The following is a 19593-nucleotide window of genomic DNA, read 5'->3' as shown; positions in this document are numbered from 1 at the left end:
AGAATTCCGGAAGTAGAACACAGGAAGTAGTATTCAGGAAATAATCCTCATGAAGGAGAATATAAGAAGTAGGATTCAGGAAATAGAATTCCGGAAGCAGGAAACAGGAAGTAGTATTCAGAAAGTATTCATGAAGGACAACACAGGAAGTAGGATTCATGGAATAGAATTCCAGAAGTAAACACAAGAAGTAGGATTCAGGAAATAGAATCCCGGAAGTACGACACAGGAAGTAAGATTCAGGAAATAGCACTCAGGTAGGAGAACAGAGGAAGTATGATTCAGGAAATGGAATTCCGGTATTAGAGCACACGAATTCGGATTCAGGAAAAAGAATTCCGGAAGTACAACGTGGAATTAGGATTCACGAAATAGAACTCAGGAAGGAGAACACAGGAATTAACATTCAGGAAATAGACCTCAGGAAGGAGAACACAGGAAGTAGGATTCAGGAATTAATCCTCATGAAGGGTAAAATAGGAAATAGCATTCAGGGACAAGAAATCCCGAAGTAGAACACAGGAACAAGGATTCAGGAAATAGAATTCCGGAAATACAACATAGGAAGTAAAATTCAGGAAATAGAATCCCGGAAGTAGATCTCAGCAAGTAGGATTGACAAAAGAGAATTGCGGAAGTACAACACTGGTATTCGGATTCACAAAATAGAACTCAGGAAGGAGAACACAGGAATTAACATTCAGGAAATAGAACTCAGGAAGGAGAACACAGGAAGTAGGATTCAGGAAACAGAATTCCGGAAGAAGAACACAGGAAGTAGAATTCAGGAAATAGAACTCAGGAAGTAGAACACAGGAAATAGGATTCAGGAAAAAGAATTCCTGGATTACAACACAGGAAATAAAATTTAGGAAATAGAACTCCCAAAGGAGAACACAGGAAGTAAGATTCAAGAAACGAAACTCAGGAAGGAGAACACAGGAATTAGGATTGAGGAAATAGATCTCAGGAAGTAGAACACAGGAAGTATGATTCAGGGAATACAATTCCAGAAGTAGAACACAGGAAGTAGGATTCTGTAAATAGATCTAAGCAAGTAGAACACAGGATGTAGGGTACTGGAAATAGGCCTCATCAAAGAGGGCACAGGAAGTTGGATTGAGGAAATAGACCTCAGGAAGCACAACAAAGGAAGTAGGATTCAAGAAATAGAATTCTGGAATTAGCACACAGGAAGTAGGGTTTAGGAAATAGGATTCTGGAAGTAGAACACAGGAATTAGAATTCAGGAAATAGATCTTAGGAAGTAGAATACAGGAATTCAGAATAAGAAATAGAACTCAGGAAGAGAACACAGGGAGAAGGATTCAGGAAATAGAATTCCGGAAGTATAACACAGGTAGCAAGATTCAGGAAATAGAATTCCGCAAGTAGAACACAGGAAGTAGTGTATAGGAAATAGGTCTCATGAAGGAGAACACAGGAAATAGGGTTCAGGGAATAGAATTCCGAAAGTAGAACACAGGAAATAGGTTTCAGGAAATAGATCTTATGGAGTAGAACTCAGGAAATAGAATTCAGGAAATAGAATTCCTGAAGTAGAACACAGGAATTACGATTCAGGAAATAGAATTTAGGAAGCACAACACAGGAAGTAGGAGTCAGGAAATAAAACTCCGGAAGCAGAACACAGGAAGTAGGATTCAGGAAATAGGACTAATGATAGAAAAGACAGGAAGTTGGATTCGGGAAAGAGAAATACAGAAGTACAACTTGAGAAGTAAGTTTCATTAAATAGAACTCCTTCCTGAGTTCTATTGAAGGACAACACAGGAAGAAGGATTCAGGAAATAGAACTCAGGAAGCAGAACACAGGAAGTAGGATTCACGAAATAGTCCTCATGAAGGAGAGAACAGGAAGTTGGATGCAGGAAACACAACTCAGGAAATAGAACACAGGAAGTAGGATTCCGGAAATAGAATTCTGGAAGGAGAACACAGGAAGTAGAATTTAGGAAATAGAATTCCGGAAGTACAACACAGGAAGTAGGATTCAGGAAATAGATCTGAGGAAGTAGAACACAAGAATAAAATTCAGGAAAGATAACTCAGGGAGTAGGTCACAGGAAGTAGGATTCAGGAAGTAGAACTTAGGAAGTAGAACACAGGATTCAGATTCAGAAAGAGAACTCAGGAAGCAAAACACAGGGAGTAGGATACAGGAAATAGAATTCCAGAAGTGGAACACAGGAAACAAGATTCAGAAAATAGAATGCCGGAGGTAGAACACATGAAGTAGTATTCAGGAAATCGGTCTCATGAAGGAGAACACGGGAAGTAGGATTCAAGGAATAGAATTCAGGAAATAGAACACAGGAAATAGGATTCAGGAAATAGAACTCAGGACGTAGAACACAGGATGTCAGATTTATGAAATAGGCCCTATGAAAGAGAGCACAGGATGTTGGATTCAGGAAATCGAACTCAGGAAGTAGACCACACGAAAAAGCATTCAGGAAATAGGCCTCAAGAAGGAGAACACAGGAAGTAGGATTCAGGGAATACAATTACGGAAGTAGAACACAGCAAGCAATATTCAGGAAATAGGCCTCATGAAGCAGAATCCAGGAGATAGGATTCAGTATATAGATTTCGTCAAGTAGAACAAAGGAAGTAGGATTCAGGAAACAGAATTCCAGCAGTAGAACACAGGAAATAGGATTCAGGAAATAGAACTGAGGAACGAGAACACTGGAAGTAGGATTCAGGAAATAGAACTCAGGAAGTACAACGCAGGATGTAGTATTCTGCAAATAGGCCTCATGAAAGAAAGCACAGGAAGTTGGATTCAGGAAATAGAACTCAGGAAGTAGAACACAGGAAGTAGGATTCAGGAATACAATATAGGAAGCAGAAAACAGGAATTCAGATTCAGAAGCAGAACTCAGGAAGCAGTACACAGGGAGTAGCTTGCAGGAAATAGAATTCCGGAAGTGGAACATAGGAATTAGGAGTCAGGAAATGGAACTCAGGATGTAGAACAAAAGACTAAGATTCAGCAAATAGAACTCAGGAAGCAGAACACAGGGAGTAGGATTCAGGCAATAGAATTCCAGAAGTCGAACACAGGAAGCAGGATTCAGGAAATAGAATTCCAGAAGTAGAACACAGGAATTACTACTCAGGAAATCGGCCTCATATAGAGAACACAGGAAGTAGGATTCAAGGAATAGAATTCCGGAAGTAGCAGACAGGAAATAGAAATCAGGAAGTAGAACACAGGAAGTAGCATTCAGAAAATAGAACTTAGGAAGTAGAACAGAGGAAGTAGGATTCAGGAAATAGAATTCCATATGTAGAAAACAGGAAGTAGGATTCAGGAAATAGGTCTCATTAAGGAGCACACAGGAAGTTGGATTCAGGAAAGAGAACTGAGAAAATAGAACACAGGAAGTAGAATTCAGGAAATAGAACTCAGGAAGTAGAACACAGGAAGTAAGATTCAGGAAATAGGTCTCATGAAGGAGATCACAGGAAGTTGAATTCAGGAAATAGAACTCAGAAAGGAGAACACACGTAGTAGGATTCAGGAAGTAGAATTCCGGACAGGAATTAGGATTCAGAAAATAGAATTGCCTAAGTAGAACCCAAGAAGTAGTATTTAGGAAATAGGCCTCATGAAGGAGAACACAGGAAGTGGGATTCACAGAAAAGAATTCTGGAGGTAGAACAAGGGAAGTAGCATTCAGGGAACAGAATTCCGGAAGTAGAACACAGGAAGTAGTATTCAGGAAATAATCCTCATGAAGGAGAATATAAGAAGTAGGATTCAGGAAATAGAATTCCGGAAGCAGGAAACAGGAAGTAGTATTCAGAAAGTATTCATGAAGGACAACACAGGAAGTAGGATTCATGGAATAGAATTCCAGAAGTAAACACAAGAAGTAGGATTCAGGAAATAGAATTCCGGAAGTATGACACAGGAAGTAAGATTCAGGAAATAGCACTCAGGAAGGAGAACAGAGGAAGTATGATTCAGGAAATGGAATTCCGGTATTAGAGCACACGAATTCGGATTCAGGAAAAAGAATTCCGGAAGTACAACGTGGAATTAGGATTCACGAAATAGAACTCAGGAAGGAGAACACAGGAATTAACATTCAGGAAATAGAACTCAGGAAGGAGAACACAGGAAGTAGGATTCAGGAAACAGAATTCCAGAAGTAGAACACAGGAAGTAGTATTCAGGAATTAATCCTCATGAAGGGTAAAATAGGAAGTAGCATTCAGGGACAAGAAATCCCGAAGTAGAACACAGGAACAAGGATTCAGGAAATAGAATTCCGGAAGTACAACATAGGAAGTAAAATTTAGGAAATAGAATCCCGGAAGTAGATCTCAGCAAGTAGGATTGACAAAAGAGAATTGCGGGAGTACAACACTGGAATTCGGATTCACAAAATAGAACTCAGGAAGGAGAACACAGGAATTAACATTCAGGAAATAGAACTCAGGAAGGAGAACACAGGAAGTAGGATTCAGGATACAGAATTCCGGAAGAAGAACACAGGAAGTAGAATTCAGGAAATAGAGCTCAGGAAGTAGAACACAGGAAATAGGATTCAGGAAAAAGAATTCCTGGATTACAACACAGGAAATAAAATTTAGGAAATAGAACTCCCAAAGGAGAACACAGGAAGTAAGATTCAAGAAACGAAACTCAGGAAGGAGAACACAGGAATTAGGATTGAGGAAATAGAACTCAGGAAGTAGAACACAGGAAGTAGGATTCAGGGAATACAATTCCAGAAGTAGAACACAGGAAGTAGGATTCTGTAAATAAATCTAAGCAAGTAGAACACAGGATGTAGGATACTGGAAATAGGCCTCATCAAAGAGGGCACAGGAAGTTGGATTGAGGAAATAGACCTCAGGAAGCACAACAAAGGAAGTAGGATTCAAGAAATAGAATTCTGGAATTAGCACACAGGAAGTAGGGTTTAGGAAATAGGATTCTGGAAGTAGAACACAGGAATTAGAATTCAGGAAACAGATCTTAGGAAGTAGAATACAGGAATTCAGAATAAGAAATAGAACTCAGGAAGCGAACACAGGGAGAAGGATTCAGGAAATAGAATTCCGGAAGTATAACACAGGTAGCAAGATTCAGGAAATAGAATTCCGCAAGTAGAACACAGGAAGTAGTGTATAGGAAATAGGTCTCATGAAGGAGAACACAGGAAATAGGGTTCAGGGAATAGAATTCCGAAAGTAGAACACAGGAAATAGGTTTCAGGAAATAGATCTTATGGAGTAGAACTCAGGAAATAGAATTCAGGAAATAGAATTCCTGAAGTAGAACACAGGAATTACGATTCAGGAAATAGAATTTAGGAAGCACAACACAGGAAGTAGGAGTCAGGAAATAAAACTCCGGAAGCAGAACACAGGAAGTAGGATTCAGGAAATAGGACTAATGATAGAAAAGACAGGATGTTGGATTCGGGAAAGAGAAATACAGAAGTACAACTTGAGAAGTAAGTTTCATTAAATAGAACTCCTTCCTGAGTTCTATTGAAGGACAACACAGGAAGAAGGATTCAGGAAATAGAACTCAGGAAGCAGAACACAGGAAGTAGGATTCACGAAATAGTCCTCATGAAGGAGAGAACAGGAAGTTGGATGCAGGAAACACAACTCAGGAAATAGAACACAGGAAGTAGGATTCCGGAAATAGAATTCTGGAAGGAGAACACAGGAAGTAGAATTTAGGAAATAGAATTCCGGAAGTACAACACAGGAAGTAGGATTCAGGAAATAGATCTGAGGAAGTAGAACACAAGAATAAAATTCAGGAAAGATAACTCAGGGAGTAGGTCACAGGAAGTAGGATTCAGGAAGTAGAACTTAGGAAGTAGAACACAGGATTCAGATTCAGAAAGAGAACTCAGGAAGCAGAACACAGGGAGTAGGATACAGGAAATAGAATTCCAGAAGTGGAACACAGGAAACAAGATTCAGAAAATAGAATGCCGGAGGTAGAACACATGAAGTAGTATTCAGGAAATCGGTCTCATGAAGGAGAACACGGGAAGTAGGATTCAAGGGATAGAATTCAGGAAATAGAACACAGGAAATAGGATTCAGGAAATAGAACTCAGGAAGTAGAACACAGGATGTCAGATTCATGAAATAGGCCCTATGAAAGAGAGCACAGGAAGTTGGATTCAGGAAATCGAACTCAGGAAGTAGACCACACGAAAAAGCATTCAGGAAATAGGCCTCAAGAAGGAGAACACAGGAAGTAGGATTCAGCGAATACAATTATGGAAGTAGAACACAGCAAGCAATATTCAGGAAATAGGCCTCATGAAGCAGAATCCAGGAGCTAGGATTCAGGATATAGAATTCCTCAAGTAGAACAAAGGAAGTAGGATTCAGGAAACAGAATTCCAGCAGTAGAACACAGGAAATAGGATTCAGGAAATAGAACTGAGGAACGAGAACACTGGAAGTAGGATTCAGGAAATAGAACTCAGGAAGTACAACGCAGGATGTAGTATTCTGCAAATAGGCCTCATGAAAGAAAGCACAGGAAGTTGGATTCAGGAAATAGAACTCAGGAAGTAGAACACAGGAAGTAGGATTCAGGAATACAACATAGGAAGCAGAAAACAGGAATTCAGATTCAGAAATAGAACTCAGGAAGCAGTACACAGGGAGTAGCTTGCAGGAAATAGAATTCCGGAAGTGGAACACAGGAATTAGGAGTCAGGAAATGGAACTCAGGATGTAGAACAAAAGACTAAGATTCAGCAAATAGAACTCAGGAAGCAGAACACAGGGAGTAGGATTCAGGCAATAGAATTCCAGAAGTCGAACACAGGAAGCAGGATTCAGGAAATAGAATTCCAGAAGTAGAACACAGGAATTACTACTCAGGAAATCGGCCTCATATAGAGAACACAGGAAGTAGGATTCAAGGAATAGAATTCCGGAAGTAGCAGACAGGAAATAGAACTCAGGAAGTAGAACACAGGAAGTAGCATTCAGAAAATAGAACTTAGGAAGTAGAACAGAGGAAGTAGGATTCAGGAAATAGAATTCCATATGTAGAAAACAGGAAGTAGGATTCAGGAAATAGGTCTCATTAAGGAGCACACAGGAAGTTGGATTCAGGAAAGAGAACTGAGAAAATAGAACACAGGAAGTAGAATTCAGGAAATAGAACTCAGGAAGTAGAACACAGGAAGTAAGATTCAGGAAATAGGTCTCATGAAGGAGAGCACAGGAAGTTGAATTCAGGGAATAGAACTCAGAAAGGAGAACACACGTAGTAGGATTCAGGAAGTAGAATTCCGGACAGGAATTAGGATTCAGAAAATAGAATTGCCTAAGTAGAACCCAAGAAGTAGTATTTAGGAAATAGGCCTCATGAAGGACAACACAGGAAGTGGGATTCACAGAAAAGAATTCTGGAGGTAGAACAAGGGAAGTAGCATTCAGGGAACAGAATTCCGGAAGTAGAACACAGGAAGTAGTATTCAGGAAATAATCCTCATGAAGGAGAATATAAGAAGTAGGATTCAGGAAATAGAATTCCGGAAGCAGGAAACAGGAAGTAGTATTCAGAAAGTATTCATGAAGGACAACACAGGAAGTAGGATTCATGGAATAGAATTCCAGAAGTAAACACAAGAAGTAGGATTCAGGAAATAGAATTCCGGAAGTATGACACAGGAAGTAAGATTCAGGAAATAGCACTCAGGAAGGAGAACAGAGGAAGTATGATTCAGGAAATGGAATTCCGGTATTAGAGCACACGAATTCAGATTCAGGAAAAAGAATTCCGGAAGTACAACGTGGAATTAGGATTCACGAAATAGAACTCAGGAAGGAGAACACAGGAATTAACATTCAGGAAATAGAACTCAGGAAGGAGAACACAGGAAGTAGGATTCAGGAAACAGAATTCCAGAAGTAGAACACAGGAAGTAGTATTCAGGAATTAATCCTCATGAAGGGTAAAATAGGAAGTAGCATTCAGGGACAAGAAATCCCGAAGTAGAACACAGGAACAAGGATTCAGGAAATAGAATTCCGGAAGTACAACATAGGAAGTAAAATTCAGGAAATAGAATCCCGGAAGTAGATCTCAACAAGTAGGATTGACAAAAGAGAATTGCGGAAGTACAACACTGGAATTCGGATTCACAAAATAGAACTCAGGAAGGAGAACACAGGAATTAACATTCAGGAAATAGAACTCAGGAAGGAGAACACAGGAAGTAGGATTCAGGAAACAGAATTCCGGAAGAAGAACACAGGAAGTAGAATTCAGGAAATAGAACTCAGGAAGTAGAACACAGGAAATAGGATTCAGGAAAAAGAATTCCTGGATTACAACACAGGAAATAAAATTTAGGAAATAGAACTCCCAAAGGAGAACACAGGAAGTAAGATTCAAGAAACGAAACTCAGGAAGGAGAACACAGGAATTAGGATTGAGGAAATAGAACTCAGGAAGTAGAACACAGGAAGTAGGATTCAGGGAATACAATTCCAGAAGTAGAACACAGGAAGTAGGATTCTGTAAATAGATCTAAGCAAGTAGAACACAGGATGTAGGATACTGGAAATAGGCCTCATCAAAGAGGGCACAGGAAGTTGGATTGAGGAAATAGACCTCAGGAAGCACAACAAAGGAAGTAGGATTCAAGAAATAGAATTCTGGAATTAGCACACAGGAAGTGGGTTTAGGAAATAGGATTCTGGAAGTAGAACACAGGAATTAGAATTCAGGAAATAGATCTTAGGAAGTAGAATACAGGAATTCAGAATAAGAAATAGAACTCAGGAAGAGAACACAGGGAGAAGGATTCAAGAAATAGAATTCCGGAAGTATAACACAGGTAGCAAGATTCAGGAAATAGAATTCCGCAAGTAGAACACAGGAAGTAGTGTATAGGAAATAGGTCTCATGAAGGAGAACACAGGACATAGGGTTCAGGGAATAGAATTCCGAAAGTAGAACACAGGAAACAGGTTTCAGGAAATAGATCTCATGGAGTAGAGCACAGGAAATAGAATTCAGGAAATAGAATTCCTGAAGTAGAACACAGGAATTACGATTCAGGAAATAGAATTTAGGAAGCACAACACAGGAAGTAGGAGTCAGGAAATAAAACTCCGGAAGCAGAACACAGGAAGTAGGATTCAGGAAATAGGACTAATGATAGAAAAGACAGGAAGTTGGATTCGGGAAAGAGAAATACAGAAGTATAACATGAGAAGTAAGTTTCATTAAATAGAACTCCTTCCTGAGTTCTATTGAAGGACAACACAGGAAGAAGGATTCAGGAAATAGAACTCAGGAAGCAGAACACAGGAAGTCGGATTCACGAAATAGTCCTCATGAAGGAGAGAACAGGAAGTTGGATGCAGGAAACACAACTCAGGAAATAGAACACAGGAAGTAGGATTCCGGAAATAGAATTCTGGAAGGAGAACACAGGAAGTATAATTTAGGAAATAGAATTCCGGAAGTACAACCCAGGAAGTAGGATTCAGGAAATAGATCTGAGGATGTAGAACACAAGAATAAAATTCAGGAAAGATAACTCATGGAGTAGGTCACAGGAAGTAGGATTCAGGAAGTAGAACTTAGGAAGTAGAACACAGGATTCAGATTCAGAAAGAGAACTCAGGAAGCAGAATACATGGAATAGGATACAGGAAATAGAATTCCAGAAGTGGAACACAGGAAACAAGATTCAGAAAATAGAATGCCGGAGGTAGAACACATGAAGTAGTATTCAGGAAATCGGTCTCATGAAGGAGAACACGGGAAGTAGGATTCAAGGAATAGAATTCAGGAAATAGAACACAGGAAATAGGATTCAGGAAATAGAACTCAGGAAGTAGAACACAGGATGTCAGATTCATGAAATAGGCCCTATGAAAGAGAGCACAGGAAGTTGGATTCAGGAAATCGAACTCAGGAAGTAGACCACACGAAAAAGCTTTCAGGAAATAGGCCTCAAGAAGGAGAACACAGGAAGTAGGATTCAGCGAATACAATTACGGAAGTAGAACACAGCAAGCAATATTCAGGAAATAGGCCTCATGAAGCAGAATCCAGGAGCTAGGATTCAGGATATAGAATTCCTCAAGTAGAACAAAGGAAGTAGGATTCAGGAAACAGAATTCCAGCAGTAGAACACAGGAAATAGGATTCAGGAAATAGAACTGAGGAACGAGAACACTGGAAGTAGGATTCAGGAAATAGAACTCAGGAAGTACAACGCAGGATGTAGTATTCTGCAAATAGGCCTCATGAAAGAAAGCACAGGAAGTTGGATTCAGGAAATAGAACTCAGGAAGTAGAACACAGGAAGTAGGATTCAGGAATACAACATAGGAAGCAGAAAACAGGAATTCAGATTCAGAAATAGAACTCAGGAAGCATTACACAGGGAGTAGCTTTCAGGAAATAGAATTCCGGAAGTGGAACACAGGAATTAGGAGTCAGGAAATGGAACTCAGGATGTAGAACAAAAGACTAAGATTCAGCAAATAGAACTCAGGAAGGAGAACACAGGGAGTAGGATTCAGGCAATAGAATTCCAGAAGTCGAACACAGGAAGCAGGATTCAGGAAATAGAATTCCAGAAGTAGAACACAGGAATTACTACTCAGGAAATCGGCCTCATATAGAGAACACAGGAAGTAGGATTCAAGGAATAGAATTCCAGAAGTAGCAGACAGGAAATAGAACTCAGGAAGTAGAACACAGGAAGTAGCATTCAGAAAATAGAACTTAGGAAGTAGAACAGAGGAAGTAGGATTCAGGAAATAGAATTCCATATGTAGAAAACAGGAAGTAGGATTCAGGAAATAGGTCTCATTAAGGAGCACACAGGAAGTTGGATTCAGGAAAGAGAACTGAGAAAATAGAACACAGGAAGTAGAATTCAGGAAATAGAACTCAGGAAGTAGAACACAGGAAGTAAGATTCAGGAAATAGGTCTCATGAAGGAGAGCACAGGAAGTTGAATTCAGGAAATAGAACTCAGAAAGGAGAACACACGTAGTAGGATTCAGGAAGTAGAATTCCGGACAGGAATTAGGATTCAGAAAATAGAATTGCCTAAGTAGAACCCAAGAAGTAGTATTTAGGAAATAGGCCTCATGAAGGACAACACAGGAAGTGGGATTCACAGAAAAGAATTCTGGAGGTAGAACAAGGGAAGTAGCATTCAGGGAACAGAATTCCGGAAGTAGAACACAGGAAGTAGTATTCAGGAAATAATCCTCATGAAGGAGAATGTAAGAAGTAGGATTCAGGAAATAGAATTCCGGAAGCAGGAAACAGGAAGTAGTATTCAGAAAGTATTCATGAAGGACAACACAGGAAGTAGGATTCATGGAATAGAATTCCAGAAGTAAACACAAGAAGTAGGATTCAGGAAATAGAATTCCGGAAGTATGACACAGGAAGTAAGATTCAGGAAATAGCACTCAGGAAGGAGAACAGAGGAAGTATGATTCAGGAAATGGAATTCCGGTATTAGAGCACACGAATTCGGATTCAGGAAAAAGAATTCCGGAAGTACAACGTGGAATTAGGATTCACGAAATAGAACTCAGGAAGGAGAACACAGGAATTAACATTCAGGAAATAGAACTCAGGAAGGAGAACACAGGAAGTAGGATTCAGGAAACAGAATTCCAGAAGTAGAACACAGGAAGTAGTATTCAGGAATTAATCCTCATGAAGGGTAAAATAGGAAGTAGCATTCAGGGACAAGAAATCCCGAAGTAGAACACAGGAACAAGGATTCAGGAAATAGAATTCCGGAAGTACAACATAGGAAGTAAAATTTAGGAAATAGAATCCCGGAAGTAGATCTCAGCTAGTAGGATTGACAAAAGAGAATTGCGGGAGTACAACACTGGAATTCGGATTCACAAAATAGAACTCAGGAAGGAGAACACAGGAATTAACATTCAGGAAATAGAACTCAGGAAGGAGAACACAGGAAGTAGGATTCAGGATACAGAATTCCGGAAGAAGAACACAGGAATTAGAATTCAGGAAATAGAGCTCAGGAAGTAGAACACAGGAAATAGGATTCAGGAAAAAGAATTCCTGGATTACAACACAGGAAATAAAATTTAGGAAATAGAACTCCCAAAGGAGAACACAGGAAGTAAGATTCAAGAAACGAAACTCAGGAAGGAGAACACAGGAATTAGGATTGAGGAAATAGAACTCAGGAAGTAGAACACAGGAAGTAGGATTCAGGGAATACAATTCCAGAAGTAGAACACAGGAAGTAGGATTCTGTAAATAAATCTAAGCAAGTAGAACACAGGATGTAGGATACTGGAAATAGGCCTCATCAAAGAGGGCACAGGAAGTTGGATTGAGGAAATAGACCTCAGGAAGCACAACAAAGGAAGTAGGATTCAAGAAATAGAATTCTGGAATTAGCACACAGGAAGTAGGGTTTAGGAAATAGGATTCTGGAAGTAGAACACAGGAATTAGAATTCAGGAAACAGATCTTAGGAAGTAGAATACAGGAATTCAGAATAAGAAATAGAACTCAGGAAGCGAACACAGGGAGAAGGATTCAGGAAATAGAATTCCGGAAGTATAACACAGGTAGCAAGATTCAGGAAATAGAATTCCGCAAGTAGAACACAGGAAGTAGTGTATAGGAAATAGGTCTCATGAAGGAGAACACAGGAAATAGGGTTCAGGGAATAGAATTCCGAAAGTAGAACACAGGAAATAGGTTTCAGGAAATAGATCTTATGGAGTAGAACTCAGGAAATAGAATTCAGGAAATAGAATTCCTGAAGTAGAACACAGGAATTACGATTCAGGAAATAGAATTTAGGAAGCACAACACAGGAAGTAGGAGTCAGGAAATAAAACTCCGGAAGCAGAACACAGGAAGTAGGATTCAGGAAATAGGACTAATGATAGAAAAGACAGGATGTTGGATTCGGGAAAGAGAAATACAGAAGTACAACTTGAGAAGTAAGTTTCATTAAATAGAACTCCTTCCTGAGTTCTATTGAAGGACAACACAGGAAGAAGGATTCAGGAAATAGAACTCAGGAAGCAGAACACAGGAAGTAGGATTCACGAAATAGTCCTCATGAAGGAGAGAACAGGAAGTTGGATGCAGGAAACACAACTCAGGAAATAGAACACAGGAAGTAGGATTCCGGAAATAGAATTCTGGAAGGAGAACACAGGAAGTAGAATTTAGGAAATAGAATTCCGGAAGTACAACACAGGAAGTAGGATTCAGGAAATAGATCTGAGGAAGTAGAACACAAGAATAAAATTCAGGAAAGATAACTCAGGGAGTAGGTCACAGGAAGTAGGATTCAGGAAGTAGAACTTAGGAAGTAGAACACAGGATTCAGATTCAGAAAGAGAACTCAGGAAGCAGAACACAGGGAGTAGGATACAGGAAATAGAATTCCAGAAGTGGAACACAGGAAACAAGATTCAGAAAATAGAATGCCGGAGGTAGAACACATGAAGTAGTATTCAGGAAATCGGTCTCATGAAGGAGAACACGGGAAGTAGGATTCAAGGGATAGAATTCAGGAAATAGAACACAGGAAATAGGATTCAGGAAATAGAACTCAGGAAGTAGAACACAGGATGTCAGATTCATGAAATAGGCCCTATGAAAGAGAGCACAGGAAGTTGGATTCAGGAAATCGAACTCAGGAAGTAGACCACACGAAAAAGCATTCAGGAAATAGGCCTCAAGAAGGAGAACACAGGAAGTAGGATTCAGCGAATACAATTATGGAAGTAGAACACAGCAAGCAATATTCAGGAAATAGGCCTCATGAAGCAGAATCCAGGAGCTAGGATTCAGGATATAGAATTCCTCAAGTAGAACAAAGGAAGTAGGATTCAGGAAACAGAATTCCAGCAGTAGAACACAGGAAATAGGATTCAGGAAATAGAACTGAGGAACGAGAACACTGGAAGTAGGATTCAGGAAATAGAACTCAGGAAGTACAACGCAGGATGTAGTATTCTGCAAATAGGCCTCATGAAAGAAAGCACAGGAAGTTGGATTCAGGAAATAGAACTCAGGAAGTAGAACACAGGAAGTAGGATTCAGGAATACAACATAGGAAGCAGAAAACAGGAATTCAGATTCAGAAATAGAACTCAGGAAGCAGTACACAGGGAGTAGCTTGCAGGAAATAGAATTCCGGAAGTGGAACACAGGAATTAGGAGTCAGGAAATGGAACTCAGGATGTAGAACAAGAGACTAAGATTCAGCAAATAGAACTCAGGAAGCAGAACACAGGGAGTAGGATTCAGGCAATAGAATTCCAGAAGTCGAACACAGGAAGCAGGATTCAGGAAATAGAATTCCAGAAGTAGAACACAGGAATTACTACTCAGGAAATCGGCCTCATATAGAGAACACAGGAAGTAGGATTCAAGGAATAGAATTCCGGAAGTAGCAGACAGGAAATAGAACTCAGGAAGTAGAACACAGGAAGTAGCATTCAGAAAATAGAACTTAGGAAGTAGAACAGAGGAAGTAGGATTCAGGAAATAGAATTCCATATGTAGAAAACAGGAAGTAGGATTCAGGAAATAGGTCTCATTAAGGAGCACACAGGAAGTTGGATTCAGGAAAGAGAACTGAGAAAATAGAACACAGGAAGTAGAATTCAGGAAATAGAACTCAGGAAGTAGAACACAGGAAGTAAGATTCAGGAAATAGGTCTCATGAAGGAGAGCACAGGAAGTTGAATTCAGGGAATAGAACTCAGAAAGGAGAACACACGTAGTAGGATTCAGGAAGTAGAATTCCGGACAGGAATTAGGATTCAGAAAATAGAATTGCCTAAGTAGAACCCAAGAAGTAGTATTTAGGAAATAGGCCTCATGAAGGACAACACAGGAAGTGGGATTCACAGAAAAGAATTCTGGAGGTAGAACAAGGGAAGTAGCATTCAGGGAACAGAATTCCGGAAGTAGAACACAGGAAGTAGTATTCAGGAAATAATCCTCATGAAGGAGAATATAAGAAGTAGGATTCAGGAAATAGAATTCCGGAAGCAGGAAACAGGAAGTAGTATTCAGAAAGTATTCATGAAGGACAACACAGGAAGTAGGATTCATGGAATAGAATTCCAGAAGTAAACACAAGAAGTAGGATTCAGGAAATAGAATTCCGGAAGTATGACACAGGAAGTAAGATTCAGGAAATAGCACTCAGGAAGGAGAACAGAGGAAGTATGATTCAGGAAATGGAATTCCGGTATTAGAGCACACGAATTCAGATTCAGGAAAAAGAATTCCGGAAGTACAACGTGGAATTAGGATTCACGAAATAGAACTCAGGAAGGAGAACACAGGAATTAACATTCAGGAAATAGAACTCAGGAAGGAGAACACAGGAAGTAGGATTCAGGAAACAGAATTCCAGAAGTAGAACACAGGAAGTAGTATTCAGGAATTAATCCTCATGAAGGGTAAAATAGGAAGTAGCATTCAGGGACAAGAAATCCCGAAGTAGAACACAGGAACAAGGATTCAGGAAATAGAATTCCGGAAGTACAACATAGGAAGTAAAATTCAGGAAATAGAATCCCGGAAGTAGATCTCAGCATGTAGGATTGACAAAAGAGAATTGCGGAAGTACAACACTGGAATTCGGATTCACAAAATAGAACTCAGGAAGGAGAACACAGGAATTAACATTCAGGAAATAGAACTCAGGAAGGAGAACACAGGAAGTAGGATTCAGGAAACAGAATTCCGGAAGAAGAACACAGGAAGTAGAATTCAGGAAATAGAACTCAGGAAGTAGAACACAGGAAATAGGATTCAGGAAAAAGAATTCCTGGATTACAACACAGGAAATAAAATTTAGGAAATAGAACTCCCAAAGGAGAACACAGGAAGTAAGATTCAAGAAACGAAACTCAGGAAGGAGAACACAGGAATTAGGATTGAGGAAATAGAACTCAGGAAGTAGAACACAGGAAGTAGGATTCAGGGAATACAATTCCAGAAGTAGAACACAGGAAGTAGGATTCTGTAAATAGATCTAAGCAAGTAGAACACAGGATGTAGGATACTGGAAATAGGCCTCATCAAAGAGGGCACAGGAAGTTGGATTGAGGAAATAGACCTCAGGAAGCACAACAAAGGAAGTAGGATTCAAGAAATAGAATTCTGGAATTAGCACACAGGAAGTAGGGTTTAGGAAATAGGATTCTGGAAGTAGAACACAGGAATTAGAATTCAGGAAATAGATCTTAGGAAGTAGAATACAGGAATTCAGAATAAGAAATAGAACTCAGGAAGAGAACACAGGGAGAAGGATTCAAGAAATAGAATTCCGGAAGTATAACACAGGTAGCAAGATTCAGGAAATAGAATTCCGCAAGTAGAACACAGGAAGTAGTGTATAGGAAATAGGTCTCATGAAGGAGAACACAGGACATAGGGTTCAGGGAATAGAATTCCGAAAGTAGAACACAGGAAACAGGTTTCAGGAAATAGATCTCATGGAGTAGAGCACAGGAAATAGAATTCAGGAAATAGAATTCCTGAAGTAGAACACAGGAATTACGATTCAGGAAATAGAATTTAGGAAGCACAACACAGGAAGTAGGAGTCAGGAAATAAAACTCCGGAAGCAGAACACAGGAAGTAGGATTCAGGAAATAGGACTAATGATAGAAAAGACAGGAAGTTGGATTCGGGAAAGAGAAATACAGAAGTATAACATGAGAAGTAAGTTTCATTAAATAGAACTCCTTCCTGAGTTCTATTGAAGGACAACACAGGAAGAAGGATTCAGGAAATAGAACTCAGGAAGCAGAACACAGGAAGTCGGATTCACGAAATAGTCCTCATGAAGGAGAGAACAGGAAGTTGGATGCAGGAAACACAACTCAGGAAATAGAACACAGGAAGTAGGATTCCGGAAATAGAATTCTGGAAGGAGAACACAGGAAGTATAATTTAGGAAATAGAATTCCGGAAGTACAACCCAGGAAGTAGGATTCAGGAAATAGATCTGAGGATGTAGAACACAAGAATAAAATTCAGGAAAGATAACTCATGGAGTAGGTCACAGGAAGTAGGATTCAGGAAGTAGAACTTAGGAAGTAGAACACAGGATTCAGATTCAGAAAGAGAACTCAGGAAGCAGAATACATGGAATAGGATACAGGAAATAGAATTCCAGAAGTGGAACACAGGAAACAAGATTCAGAAAATAGAATGCCGGAGGTAGAACACATGAAGTAGTATTCAGGAAATCGGTCTCATGAAGGAGAACACGGGAAGTAGGATTCAAGGAATAGAATTCAGGAAATAGAACACAGGAAATAGGATTCAGGAAATAGAACTCAGGAAGTAGAACACAGGATGTCAGATTCATGAAATAGGCCCTATGAAAGAGAGCACAGGAAGTTGGATTCAGGAAATCGAACTCAGGAAGTAGACCACACGAAAAAGCTTTCAGGAAATAGGCCTCAAGAAGGAGAACACAGGAAGTAGGATTCAGCGAATACAATTACGGAAGTAGAACACAGCAAGCAATATTCAGGAAATAGGCCTCATGAAGCAGAATCCAGGAGCTAGGATTCAGGATATAGAATTCCTCAAGTAGAACAAAGGAAGTAGGATTCAGGAAACAGAATTCCAGCAGTAGAACACAGGAAATAGGATTCAGGAAATAGAACTGAGGAACGAGAACACTGGAAGTAGGATTCAGGAAATAGAACTCAGGAAGTACAACGCAGGATGTAGTATTCTGCAAATAGGCCTCATGAAAGAAAGCACAGGAAGTTGGATTCAGGAAATAGAACTCAGGAAGTAGAACACAGGAAGTAGGATTCAGGAATACAACATAGGAAGCAGAAAACAGGAATTCAGATTCAGAAGTAGAACTCAAGAAGCAGTACACAGGGAGTAGCTTTCAGGAAATAGAATTCCGGAAGTGGAACACAGGAATTAGGAGTCAGGAAATGGAACTCAGGATGTAGAACAAAAGACTAAGATTCAGCAAATAGAACTCAGGAAGGAGAACACAGGGAGTAGGATTCAGGCAATAGAATTCCAGAAGTCGAACACAGGAAGCAGGATTCAGGAAATAGAATTCCAGAAGTAGAACACAGGAATTACTACTCAGGAAATCGGCCTCATATAGAGAACACAGGAAGTAGGATTCAAGGAATAGAATTCCAGAAGTAGCAGACAGGAAATAGAACTCAGGAAGTAGAACACAGGAAGTAGCATTCAGAAAATAGAACTTAGGAAGTAGAACAGAGGAAGTAGGATTCAGGAAATAGAATTCCATATGTAGAAAACAGGAAGTAGGATTCAGGAAATAGGTCTCATTAAGGAGCACACAGGAAGTTGGATTCAGGAAAGAGAACTGAGAAAATAGAACACAGGAAGTAGAATTCAGGAAATAGAACTCAGGAAGTAGAACACAGGAAGTAAGATTCAGGAAATAGGTCTCATGAAGGAGAGCACAGGAAGTTGAATTCAGGAAATAGAACTCAGAAAGGAGAACACACGTAGTAGGATTCAGGAAGTAGAATTCCGGACAGGAATTAGGATTCAGAAAATAGAATTGCCTAAGTAGAACCCAAGAAGTAGTATTTAGGAAATAGGCCTCATGAAGGACAACACAGGAAGTGGGATTCACAGAAAAGAATTCTGGAGGTAGAACAAGGGAAGTAGCATTCAGGGAACAGAATTCCGGAAGTAGAACACAGGAAGTAGTATTCAGGAAATAATCCTCATGAAGGAGAATGTAAGAAGTAGGATTCAGGAAATAGAATTCCGGAAGCAGGAAACAGGAAGTAGTATTCAGAAAGTATTCATGAAGGACAACACAGGAAGTAGGATTCATGGAATAGAATTCCAGAAGTAAACACAAGAAGTAGGATTCAGGAAATAGAATTCCGGAAGTATGACACAGGAAGTAAGATTCAGGAAATAGCACTCAGGAAGGAGAACAGAGGAAGTATGATTCAGGAAATGGAATTCCGGTATTAGAGCACACGAATTCGGATTCAGGAAAAAGAATTCCGGAAGTACAACGTGGAATTAGGATTCACGAAATAGAACTCAGGAAGGAGAACACAGGAATTAACATTCAGGAAATAGAACTCAGGAAGGAGAACACAGGAAGTAGGATTCAGGAAACAGAATTCCAGAAGTAGAACACAGGAAGTAGTATTCAGGAATTAATCCTCATGAAGGGTAAAATAGGAAGTAGCATTCAGGGACAAGAAATCCCGAAGTAGAACACAGGAACAAGGATTCAGGAAATAGAATTCCGGAAGTACAACATAGGAAGTAAAATTCAGGAAATAGAATCCCGGAAGTAGATCTCAACAAGTAGGATTGACAAAAGAGAATTGCGGAAGTACAACACTGGAATTCGGATTCACAAAATAGAACTCAGGAAGGAGAACACAGGAATTAACATTCAGGAAATAGAACTCAGGAAGGAGAACACAGCAAGTAGGATTCAGGAAACAGAATTCCGGAAGAAGAACACAGGAAGTAGAATTCAGGAAATAGAACTCAGGAAGTAG

Source organism: Cavia porcellus, unplaced genomic scaffold (assembly GCF_034190915.1).
Source record: "Cavia porcellus strain 051 isolate PalLab524CR breed Dunkin Hartley unplaced genomic scaffold, mCavPor4.1 scaffold_9, whole genome shotgun sequence".
Classification (NCBI taxonomy): Eukaryota; Metazoa; Chordata; class Mammalia; order Rodentia; family Caviidae; genus Cavia; species Cavia porcellus.
Note: the sequence above shows the minus strand (reverse complement) of the source record.